The following is a 13268-nucleotide window of genomic DNA, read 5'->3' as shown; positions in this document are numbered from 1 at the left end:
AAATTGTCACTTTGGCTAATAAGTTTCTGGCAGTTGCAACCAACCAAAAAAGAACAAGCATTCAAAATACAAGGAATGGCATTTTTTCTTAAGAATTTGTTACCTTTATATAATAATTTTAAAAATATTATTGGTGTGAATGTATGAATGAGCAAAATGTAGCATAATTTACTCTTGGTTTTAATAAGTCAGTATTACAATCTGCTCATTTTTTTACAGTTTTGTTTTTAGGGAGTAAGAAAATTTATAATTGTTGATATTTATCAAACAGAGTTTTTTTTATGTATTTTCCCACAACTTATCTACTTGTTAATATTAATTGCTGAACTTTTTTAAGGGTTGCAATGCAGCAAGATAGACAGCAAACAAATTTAATTAATAAATAAACTTTTTTAAAATTCAAGTTTCATTGATATCTGTCTTTCATATATTGATGTTCTCAAGGGTATATTTAAAAAATAGTAATTTAATCAATGCATTTTTTATTATAACTTCTGTAGAAATGTACATCCAGATTTTCCTATTGCTAATATTTGATTGAAGAAAAACTCCAATACTAGAATCTTTGCTTAATGCTCATGTCCAGTCTTTGCTTAATATAACAACAACAACAATAATAATAATAATAGAGTTGGAAGGGACATTGGAGGTCTTCTAGTCTAACTCCCTGCTCATGTAGGAAACCCTACACCAGAGGTCAGCAACCTTTTGGGCACCAGGGACCGGTTCCGTGGAGAAAGGTTTTTCCGCGGACCAGAGAGTGTGTGGTTTTGTGTGCTGCCTGCATCCCACAGATGGGGCTTTGCTCATTTGTGCAGACCAGTTGCTAGCATGCCGCCGACCAGAACCAGTCCACAGATCAGGAGTTGGGGACCCCTGCCCTACACCATTTCAAACAAATGGTTGTCCAGTTTCTTCTTAAAAACTTCCAGTGTTGGAGCATTCACAACTTTGGAGGCAGATTGTTCCATAGATTATTTGTTCTGTCAGGAAAGTTCTCCTTAGTTCTAGGTGGTTTCTCTCCTTGATTAGTTTCCATCCATTGCTTCTTGTCCTTCCTTCAGGTGCTTTGGAGAATAGCTTGACTCCCTCTTCTTTGTGGCAACCCCTGAGATATTGGAACACTGCTATCATGTCACCCCTAGTCCTTCTCTTCATTAAACTAGACATAACCAATTCCAGCAACCATTCTTTTTGTATTTTAGCCTCCAGTCCCCTAATCATCTTTGTTGCTCTTCTCTGTACTCTTTCAACATCTTTTTGTTCATGTCCATGCCACTAGGAAGTCAATTGGGAGCAGATTTTTTTCATAAACAATTCCTGTGTAAGTAATGTTTAAATTAATGTTGTAATATAACTGGTATAAATATATATGTAGCACTATTGCCCTCTGCTGTTCAGTACCAACCATTGACTTTGCTATTGTCAGTAGCTTAGCAGTGATATTTTTCTTGTATATAATAAGTATCAAATATTACTTATTTGTTCTTTTGTGTCTACCCAAGACTGTTGAAGCTAGTGATAATAGGTGAGTGTCAAATATCTAAGGTTTATCTACATGGGGTTACCCTTGAAGAGCATCTGGAAGCTTCAGATGATATAAAATATGGTGGTGCAGACAGTTATGTAAAGACCTAGATCAACACATTACATCTCTGCTCTATGTGCTGCATTAGTTACTAGTTGGCTTCCAGATTCAATTCAAGGTGCTGATAATGACCTATAAAGCCCTATATGTCATGAGGCCAGGATATTTGAGAGAACACCTCTGCCTCATCATATTTACCCATCCCATCACATCACATCTGGCAGAAAGGACATATTATGAGTCCCATCCATAGAATAATGTCATCTAATGCAACCCAGTTGGAGAGCCTTTTCTGCCATAACACCCAATCTCTGGAACATCGTCCTTACTGAGGTTAGATTGACCCCAACCTTTTTGGCCTTTCAAAAGGCCCTGAATATATGGCTTTGTCATCTGGCCTGGGAATTTCGTAATGTTGGTTAGAACCTTCAAAGGGATTGTTCTTTTAGAAAAACTGATGATGCTTTCCTGGAGTTTGTCTTTTTTATAGCTTTTAAAATAGCTTTATTATTTTTAATGTTTTAATGATTTATATGTTTTGGGATTTAAAAAAAATATTTTTGTGTTTTTTGTATTTCTTTGTAACCACCCAGAGTCATAGAAGTCAGATAGGTGGCTAAATAAATAAATAAATGGCAACGGGGGATTAATTGTTTCTTAGATATGGTTGCTGTACTATTCCCTGATAGGTTCAGCTAATGCACTTCAGGCAGGTCTGTCTTTCTCAATGAAATTTACAATAATATAGTGTGACATGGCTGTCCTGGAAGCAAATGGACTATTAAACTGCATCAGTGATACTGTTTCTAAATCTCAAGAAATAACTGTTCCACTTATTTTGTGTTGGTTAAACTCCATTTAAGTGCTGTGTTGTGTTCTGAGAACCACTCTTTTGAAAAAATTGTGACAAACTGGAAGAGTTATATTAAAAAAGGAGGCAATAAGTATAATCATTGGCTTGGAAACCCAAATCCAACTGCTATGAAGAATGATGGAAGGAATTGTGAATGTTTAAACGTGAGGAAATCTTGAGAGGGGATGCATACCATAGCATTTTCCAAATGCTTGAATGGATGTCCCATAAAAGAATGCGTTGTCCTGTGGTCTGGCATTGAATAAAAATGTGGTATACCAATTGCTTTATAACAGTAATGGCAAACATATGACAAGTGTGTCAAAGTTGAGATATCACAAAGTTTTAGGTGACATGAACCCCCAACAATGTCTATTCTTGAAAGAATGTATGTGTCCTTGGACAATTTGCAGACGCTGCAGAGGTCACGCAAAAAGGAGGCGTGTTCTTGCACAGCTTCCAGCCTCTAATGCCCTCAAAAATTGCACAAGAACAACCTGTGCTTTCATATAGTTTTCAGAAGTTGCAGAGGCTACTTCAAGAACAAAAGCTTCATGCAACCTGAAGCTGCCTCAGGTAGGCCTTCAGCCTGTTAAGAGAAAGGGAACATACCTGAAAGTGCATGGTCTCAGCAGATCCCGGAGAATCACGCACCTGATTGGACTCTATTGTTTAAATAAATGAATATGTAAAGAATTGATTCTTGATTTGTGGGGAGAGGTGTAAGAGAGAGAGAGAGAGAGAGAGAGAGAGAGAGAGAGAGAGACGTCAGCAAAGTCAAGTTAGCATTTTCTGATTTTTTGACATGCTGAGCTCAAATGGTTCACTGTCACTGCTCTATTCAGAACAAATTCACTTCCTTTTCTTGTTTGCTGCAGATTAGTATCTCCTTATAAATGATACTTGGCACAAGATCTGTTTGCAGTTCTCAGAAAAGATTTGAAACCCAAACCACATCCTATTGCTATAGCTACCACATACATTACAGCAGAATATTTAGAAGGATCTCCAATCTGTGCCATCCAGTTTTCTGTAGGTTTTGAGGGGGCCCTATTTGGAAAGGATGATTTAGCAGAGAATCTATTCAGTTAAAACACTAATTTGTAATTGTATGAGGAGAAAATACGAGGAATTCTTGACTCCTGTACACCTGTACGCATATACACAAACAAAAGAAAACATTGAAGCATTTGGCTTTCTCGAATCTCAGCAAACTACTTTTATATCCTGGATCCTTGGTGATGTTCACATGATGTGCTGAACTAGGGCATGAGATGTAAGACTAAAGGGTCATATGAATAGGAAGAACAGGCAGATTAATTCAGAGAATCCAGAAAAAGTTTTGGTTTTAATACCACAGACCTAGGTTTATCTGGAGCAAATTAAATGTAGAATTCAAAAAACTGACTTGATGGTTAACTGTCCTTCCTGTGATTGTGGCAAATTCCTAGAGAAACTGCAAAAATATGGCCTGTTTAGGTCTTCCATTTCTGTCACAATTTGAATTATTTTTGCCCAAGTCTCACAAGATGAAAAACAATTAGATAGGTTGAATGCAGTCCCTCTGTCTACAGATCACCAGCCACGCAATGTTCTTGTTTTCACTTCAGAAAAAACAAAACTCCTCTTAAAAGGAAATATCAATTTCCCTTGCAGAGACTAGGAGACCTGAGAAAATGGCTGTCAGGATAGCCTTAATGTACTCCTGACTTGTGTGCTACCAACACATGAGGTGAATTAATTCAGTGGGAGAAGAGGACTCAGAATGATTCTGTTTAGTAAATGTAATAAATAAATAAATCCTTTATGGATTACTGCCTTGTCGCGGCGAAGGGGCTTGCGTAACTCAATGAAGCTAAAAGCTATGCCGTGCAGGGCCACCCAAGACGGATAGGTTATAGCAGAGAGTTCTGACAAAATGTGATCCACTGGAGAAGGAAATGGCAAACCACTCCAGTATCTTTGCCATGAAAACCCCATGGACAGTACTAAAAGGAAAAAAGATATGACGCTGGAAGATGAGCCCCTCAGGTCAGAAGGTGTCCAATATGCTACTGGGGAAGAGCAGAGGGCTAGTACTAGTAGCGCCAGAAAGAATGAAGCGACTGGGCCAAAGCCGAAAGGACGCTCAGCTGTGGATATATCTGGTGGTGAAAGGAAAGTCCGATGCTGTAAAGATTTTTTCTCCATAGGAACCTGGAATGTAAGATCCATGAATCAAGGCAAGCTAGACGTAGTCAAAAAAGAGATGACAAGACTGAACATCGACATCTTAGGAATCAGCGAACTAAAATGGACAGGAATGGGTGAATTTAACTCAGATGACCATCAGGTATACTACTGTGGGCAAGAATCCCTCAGAAGAAATGGAGTAGCCTTCATAGTCAATAAAAGAATAGGAAAAGCAATACTGGGATACAATCCCCAAAATGACAGAATGATCTCAATTCGAATCCAAGGCAAACCATTCAATATCACAGTAGTCCAAATCTATGCCCCAACCACTGGTGCTGAAGAGGATGAAATTGACCGGTTCTATGAAGCCCTACAGCACCTTATAGAATTAACACCAAAAAATGATGTCCTTATCATCATGGGGGATTGGAATGCTAAGGTAGGAAGCCAAAAGATAACCGGAATAACAGGCAAGTTTGGCCTTGGAGTACAAAATGAAGCAGGGCACAGGCTAATAGAATTTTGTCAAGAGAATACGATGGTCATAACAAACACTCTTTTCCAACAACCCAAGAGACGGCTCTACACATGGACATCACCAGACGGTCAACATAGAAATCAGATTGACTATGTGCTCTGCAGCCAAAGATGGAGAAGCTCTATACAGTCAGTAAAAACAAGACCAGGAGCTGACTGTGGCTCAGATCATGAGCTTCTCGTTGCAAAATTTAGACTTAAATTGAAAAAAGTAGGGAAAAGCACTAGGCCACTCAGGTATGAACTAAATCATATTCCTGATGAATATACAGTAGAGGTGACAAATAGATTTAAGGAACTGGATCTGATAGACAGAGTGCCTGAAGAACTATGGATGGAAGTTCGCAACATTGTACAAGAGGTAGCAACTAAAACCATCCCAAAGAAAAAGAAATGCAAGAAAGCAAAATAGCTGTCTGAGGAAGCTTTGCAAATAGCTGAGGAAAGAAGGGAAGCGAAAGGCAAAGGAGAAAGAGAAAGATACACCCAATTGAATGCAGAATTCCAGAGAGTAGCTAGAAGAGATAAGAATGCCTTCTTAAATGAACAGTGCAAAGAAATAGAAGAAAACAACAGAATAGGGAGGACCAGAGATCTCTTCAAGAAAATTGGAGATATGAAGGAACGTTTCATGCAAAGATGGGCATGATAAAGGACCAAAATGGCAGAGACCTAACAGAGGCAGAAGAGATTAAGAAGAGATGGCAAAACTACACAGAAGAACTATACAAGAATGAGCTTAACATCCCAGATAACCACAATGAGATGGTCACTGACCTCGAACCAGACATCCTAGAATGTGAAGTGAAATGGGCCTTAGAAAATCTGAGCAACAACAAAGCTAGTGGAGGTGACAGTATTCCAGCTGAGCTATTCAAAATCTTAAAAGACGATGCAGTAAAAGTGCTACACTCAATTTGCCAGCAAATTTGGAAAACTCAACAGTGGCCACAGGATTGGAAAAGGTCAGTTTACATTCCAATTCCAAAGAAAGGCAATGCCAAAGAATGTTCAAACTATCTCACCATTGCACTCATTTCACATGCTAGTAAAGTTATGCTTAAAATCCTACAAGCTAGACTCCAGAAGTATGTGGATCGAGAACTACCAGAAGTACAGGCAGGATTTCGAAGAGGCAGAGGAACTAGAGATCAAACTGCCAACATACGCTGGATCATGGAGAAAGCTAGGGAGTTCCAGAAAAACATCTACTTCTGCTTCATTGACTATGCAAAAGCCTTTGATTGTGTGGATCACAACAAATTGTGGCAAGTCCTTAAAGAGATGGGAGTACCAGACCATCTCATTTGTCTCTTGAGAAACTATATGCGGGTCAAGAAGCAACAGTGAGAACTGGACACGGAACCACTGATTGGTTCAAAATTGGAAAAGGAGTCCGGCAAGGCTGTATACTGTCGCCCTGCCTATTTAACTTATATGCAGAGCACATCATGAGAAAGGCAGGGCTAGATGAATCAAAAGTTGGAATTAAGATTGCCGGGAGAAATATCAACAACCTAAGATATGCAGATGATACCACTCTAATGGCAGAAAGTGAAGAGGAACTAAAAAGCCTCTTGATGCGGGTGAAGAAGGAGAGTGCAAAAGTTGGCTTGAAACTCAACATTAAGAAAACCAAAATCATGGCATCCGGCCCTCTCAATTTCTGGCAAATAGATGGGGAAGAAATGGAGGTAGTGACAGATTTTATTTTTCTGGGCTCCAAGATCACCTCAGATGGGGACTGCAGCCAAGAAATTAAAAGACGCTTGCTCCTGGGGAGGAAAGCTATGGCAAATCTAGGCAGCATTCTAAAAAGCAGAGACATCACCCTGCCAACAAAAGTGCGTATAGTCCAGGCCATGGTTTTCCCAGTTGCAATGTATGGCTGTGAAAGTTGGACCATAAGAAAGGCTGAGCGCAAAAGAATTGAGGCCTTTGAACTATGGTGCTGGAGAAGACTCCTGCGAGTCCCTTGGACTGCAAGGCGTTCAAACCGGTCAGTCCTAGAAGAGATCAACCCCGACTGCTCTTTAGAAGGCCAGATCCTGAAGTTGAAACTCAAGTACTTTGGCCACCTAATGAGAAGGAAGGATTCACTGGAGAAGAGCCTAATGCTGGGAAAGATTGAGGGCAATAGAAGAAGGGGACGACAGAGAATGAGATGGCTGGATGGAGTCACTGAAGCAGTAGGTGTGATTAAATGGACTCCAAAAGATGGTAGAGGACAGGAAGACCTGGAGGAACGTTGTCCATGGGGTCGCGATGGGTCGGACACGACTTCGCAATTAACAACAATCATTGACTTCTTTTTCAGCATTTTGGCTGGTGGTGATGTGTTCCTTTTATTGTTTTTCTGAAGTTCTTTATAAAATTATTTCTGCAGAGGTTAAGGGTTATCCAAACAATTCTGAAGAACCATCTTCAGGTATCATTTAGAAATAGCCTAGGTAGGATTCTTCATTTTTTCAAAGATCATGTTCTTACTGGAATGACTCCAGAAAGTTGATTTAGGACTTGAGCATATTTGTTTCTTTAAACAGATGGCTACTACCCCATGGAATGTCTCAAAACTATTTTAAAAAGATATCTTTGTTTCAGAACAGCTTTTTTTTCATCCACAACAAACACTTAAAACTTAGTTAAGTTATGGAGCTAGTTATGTCAGTAGACTAGTCAGTAGTCTTGCACAATTCTGTTGATTACTGTGCATCACTTATTTGTGCCATATTGTATATGGTACAGTTAAATCAGGTACATATTTGTAAAAAGTACAATAATACAATGTTTTTAAGGAATAAAACTTCAGAGTGGAAAGAACTCATTAGAAGAGATTTCTTCTATAAAAAAGAGAAGAGAAAATGGTTATTGGACAATTACCCCTACTACATCTAAAGCAAAATTAACCTTTTTCATTAAAAAAAAAATTATATTCTTGAGATGAGCAATTTCTCTGCTGCAGGGATATATGACTGATAACTTGATATTACTGCTGTAGAGAATAAAATTTTCACCTGGGTGGGAAGAGTGAAAGGGAATTGTGTGCTTTGTTTTTTATATGCAAAATGTGTACAGGCAGTCCTTGACTTACAACCATTTGTTTAATGACTGTTCAGAGTTACAATAGCACTGAAAAAAGTGACTTCTGACCACTTTTCACACTTACAAACATTGCAGATCCCCATGGTCATGTGATCAAAATTTGGATGCTTGGCAACTGACGCATATTTAAGATGGTTATAGTGTCCCTGGATCATGTGATTGATTACTTTTTATGACATTTTGACAAGCAAAGTCAATGGGGAACCAGATTCACTTACTAACCATGTTACTAACTTAACAACTGCAGTGATTCACTTAACAACTGTGGCTAAAAAGGTCGTAAAATGGGGCAAAACTCACTTAACAACTATCTTGCTTAGCAAGGAAATTTTGGGCTCAATTGTGGTCTTAAGTCAAGGAGTACCTGTGTTAAACTTCACAAAGGCTTAATGTTCTTGTTAATTTTATGTTCCATTATCCCAAAATAGGGAAAATATTGAAATTTGCTATCAAATTTAGATATACAAGTAGTGATGGAGCCACATAGAACCTGGGAGCAGTTCATGGATTGTAGACAGTACAAATTTAACTGCTAATCAGATAGGATTAATGACTATTTTGCACTTAATAATTAGTACTGCTTTGCTGATTATTAACTTATCTGTAGATCTGGTTCACTGATCACAGCTGGGCATGTTGCTGATGTTTTGCCAATTGTATGTCTACATTTGGTCTTTCTGTTTTTCAGACCATCTCCTTTCTGACAGTCTTCATCACTAGACTTCCTTTCTTTTTCGTGCATGATGAAACCATAAGGGACAGTTATAAAATACTGCTTTCAGATATCAGCATTTTGCACTCCTCTGATGCATTGTATACCATCTAAATAAATTAATAATTAATAAATATTAACTAATTAAATTCTAATGCTTTGCTAGCATTAGCAAGAAAGTGAATAGTAGGCAAATGGCTGAATCCTAAGCCACTACATTTTATTTACATTTATAGATAAACACTGGTACCTATCTTAATGATAATACAAAGGGCATTGCCAAGTAATAGAAATACCTAAAAATAAATATTGTAATTATATCTTAAATGAATATCCTTTGGCTAGTTTTTATGAACTCTGTGCCAATGGACATTTCTAGAGTTCTGACAAGAAATTACCAAATAAAATTTATTTTTTGAGGTAGTTTTTTAAAAGGAGCAGGAGTAAAATGCTGGTTTCTTGTCCATATATTGTAGATGAGACAAGATCAGCATTGGCTTTATAAAGTTATATCTCACTGTTACTAAGTCTAAAAGACTTAGTTTTTAGGATTCTATTTTTAAAAAAAGAATACATCATGCTGACTGTTGTTTATTGCTTTTATATATCTATATATAGCATTTTGAGTTGATGAAATGTCTCATTTCAAATAAGTAAATATATCTATCCCCCAAAATGCACAGGAGCAAGCTGATTAAAATCCAAAGGGTGCTTTTTCAAGAGGCAACTGGACTTGTTTTTGTCTTTGAAGACATTTCATTTCTCATCCAAGAAGTTTCTTCAGCTCTGACTGGATGGTGCGGAATGGAAGGATTTATATTCCTGGCAGACAGCTGGTCATTTGCATTCTTTTAGAGAGTTGTTGAAGCCACTTGAAAATTTATCTGTGTCCTGAAGTGTGTGGAACCGTCTTAGAACTGCTTGGTATATGCCAGTGGTGGCAAACCTATGGCACAGATGCCAGAGGCGGCACTCAGAGCCCTCTCTGTGGGCATGCGCGCCGTCACCCCAGTCCTAGGCCTTCAGCTGGGTTTTATAAAACCTTTTTTGCTTTAGGCCTCCGCCGCCATGTGCAAAAAAAAAAAGGTTCAATCAATCAGTCAATTTCAACTTCTCGCGGGAAAAAAAAGATCTTGCAGAGTTGGAATTGATTGATTGACCTTTTTAGTCCCACCCAGTCTGCTGTTACCACCAGAGCCATGCCCACCCAATGGGCCACATCCACCCAATTGGCCACATCTACCCAATGGGCCACACCCACCCAGCACCCAACAATGCATAAGTGGGTTTTGGGTTGCATTTGGGGTACTCAGTCTCTAAAAGGTTCGCCATCACTGATATATGCAGAGACATCTGCAGATCTGTACATTGGGGAAACAAAACAACCACTTTATAAATGCATGGCACAGCATAGGAGAAAAAACTCATCAGGATAAGATTCAGCAGCCCACCTGCATTTAAAAGACAAAGGCCACTCTTTTGAAGGCAGTAAAGTCCACATTCTGGACAGAGAGGACTGCTGGTTTGAAAGAGGGCTCAAAGAGGCCATCTATGTCAAAAATGTCTTTCAATAGAGGGGGGAGGAATATGACAGCATCTAACTTCAGTCTACAACACAGTCCTTTCAGCAGTTCAAAGAAGGCTCCACACCCATTTGCACCACTCACGTGACCCTGAGGACACATAAACCTCCAAGTGGCCTCAACAACTCTAAAATAATGTAAATGACCAGCTGTCTGTAAGGAATATAAATCCTTTCCCCACCATCCAGTCAGAGCTGAAGAAGCTTCTTGGAAGAGAAGCGAAACATCTTCAAAGAAAAACAAATCCAATTGCCTCTTGATAAAGCTCCTTTGGGACAACCATGACCTAGATCAGGGGTAGAGGTTGCCTACCCCTGACCTAGATGACTGAGAATCTCCATAGACATTAAGCTGATTAAAACTGCTGGAGAAAAAAGAAATTTATCAAGTTGATTAGGAAAACTCACATTTCTTTGGAGTAAATTTGTGAAAGAAACTAAGGACTTGGTAGAGATAACTGAGACTAATTCAATTACAGTATTGACCCAATAAGAGTAAATAGTTAACCAAGAAAACAGAAAATTCAGTGAGGTGTTTGATAATCACTCAATTTTTTTTCCATAAGGCTCTCATTGACATTCAGAAAATAATGGGAATGAAGATAATTTTTGAAGATACTTTATTTTGCTGAATACTTTTTAAATCTATGGGTCTGGTAACAAATATAATTACAGCTTTTTTCAGACAGTTTTTGATATGAAAAATTCAATTGTAAGTGTAGTTTAAACATCCATAAAAGATTATACATTGCACTAACTTTAAGTGATATTTTCTCTAATTGAGAACAGATGTTTAGACACTGACTGCCCACCCCCCACCCCACCCCATATTAAATAAGAGAAAAATGCAAGGAGAAGTAATAACTCCATTGATTTCTGTTCCTTTATTTCCTGCTGCAGAGCTACACCTGCAAAGACAACTGTCCTATTTTTGTTGTTGAGCAACTAATTTTAGGTACAATCGACAAATGTTTATTACATGAGAGTAAATACTGCCTTCATGAAACATACCAGCAATTTTTTTACTATGCCATCAAATATTTTTCCTCTGAGCAGCTTAACAGGAAAGTTAATGAGTTATTAAACCAACTACTTCTTCATATCATAGTAACTTGTATTTATGGACAGATGTTAAATATAATATTAATTACAACTATACAACCCATTGTACATTTGGTCATCATTTCAGACATATTTCTTTACCTAAGCAGAGAAACAGAATGACAGTAGGGTGAATAAAAAATTAGAAAAAATCAGTGGAAGCGGGAGTGACTTCCAATTTCCTATTATCTTCCCCATTGAGTTTCCTTGTGAGAAACTGGTAGTGAGTATTGGAAATCTTCCTTTCTTTGCCCTGCCCTGCCCTACCAGCAGGTAAATGGCTGCTGCCGGGTGGGGGAAGGAGCAAGGGAGTGCACAAATGATGGCTCAGTATGAGTACAGAAGAACTGGACCATTTCCTCATTGACTTTCTCCCTGCAAGCTTCCCACAACGAACAACTTTGCTTGTATGAAGGTGACTAGAAATGTAGGAGAATCGGCAGCCATATCAGTTCCTTCTGGGTTCTCCATGGTTTGTGGGGAGGCTGTAAGGAAACATTGAAATGGGGATCACATGAACGCAGCTTTTCATAGCTATGCTGAGGTGGCAAAAAAATTCCACAAATTTCACTAATGGGTACTGGGTCTTGGCATTCTGTAAGTTAGTCCATTTGAGATAACTTTGCCTTTTGTTGACAAAGGTTTGCTCTATATTGCAGCATTTCACCCAGTTGAAGATTGCAAAGTATCAAACAGACACAAGTGTTTAGCAATATACAGATAAAATCACTGTTATGTCAGCAGTTGTCTTTCTAGGTCAGACATGTCAAACTCGCAATGTCACATGATGTTGCGCAATGTATCGGAGCTTTTTCGCCATTGCCAGCAATGGGGTGGGCATGGTTTCCCGATGACATGTCCGGCCTGTGGGCCGGCAGTTTGATACTCCTGTTCTAGGTTTTCCCCCTTCATTGAAATTTTCAATTCATGCATACATTTGAATTTTGCACCTAACCACTCAGGAATCAAAGTATTCTTTTATGAAATACTTGGAACTTTTAAAAAAATGCTTACTTTTTACATCTTATCTCTCTTAGTCCCAGTAAGAGGGACTAAGCTATCCATATATATTATTGGGTTTACAAGAACAAGGCCACTCAAGAAAGAATAGCCTTATTATGAAAGAGAAGAGCACCATATAGAAACAATACAAACAGTTCTGTGATTAAGATAAAGAGGAACAAACTGATGCAAAACAAACTGGTCCTAAAACAAGATTGCAACAAAGAATTCTTGACAGCAGATATTGCAGAAGATAAAGTTACCCTCCCTACTTCTCCATTTTGTTTGTTACATAATTATAGAAACTAACCAATTACAGATTTTTTGTTGGATAGATCACTGACTGGTTTCCCACTAAATAGGAAAAAAAATATTTTCTACAATATTATCTTAGTATGGTTTCTTTTGATTGCCTTTTGATTGATCTGTCCAACTGTTCTTAGCTCTGTGTCAGCATGAAGCCTATTTATAGATTCAGATACACATATTTGAATATATGTGTAAAATATATTTTTGATCTGCATTGTTGATAAATAGGACCACCTTATTGGAGCTGAGGAAATCAATAGATTGCTGTTGTCTAGTACAATTGACAACTACAACTGAGCCCAGAAGT

The 13268-nt window shown here is 38.3% G+C and overlaps 1 protein-coding gene across 6 annotated transcripts in view; it reads left to right on the top strand.

The window, feature by feature from the left end:
* Positions 1 to 13268, top strand: part of UBAC2 (UBA domain containing 2) — a 129112-nt gene that overhangs the window by 64702 nt on the left and 51142 nt on the right. The gene's annotated exons all lie outside the window — the stretch shown is intronic.

The sequence above is a fragment of the Crotalus tigris genome, unplaced genomic scaffold, assembly GCF_016545835.1.
Source record: "Crotalus tigris isolate CLP2741 ecotype Arizona unplaced genomic scaffold, ASM1654583v1 scf7180000017685.4511686, whole genome shotgun sequence".
Classification (NCBI taxonomy): Eukaryota; Metazoa; Chordata; class Lepidosauria; order Squamata; family Viperidae; genus Crotalus; species Crotalus tigris.
This window is presented reverse-complemented; position numbering and strand designations above follow the sequence as displayed.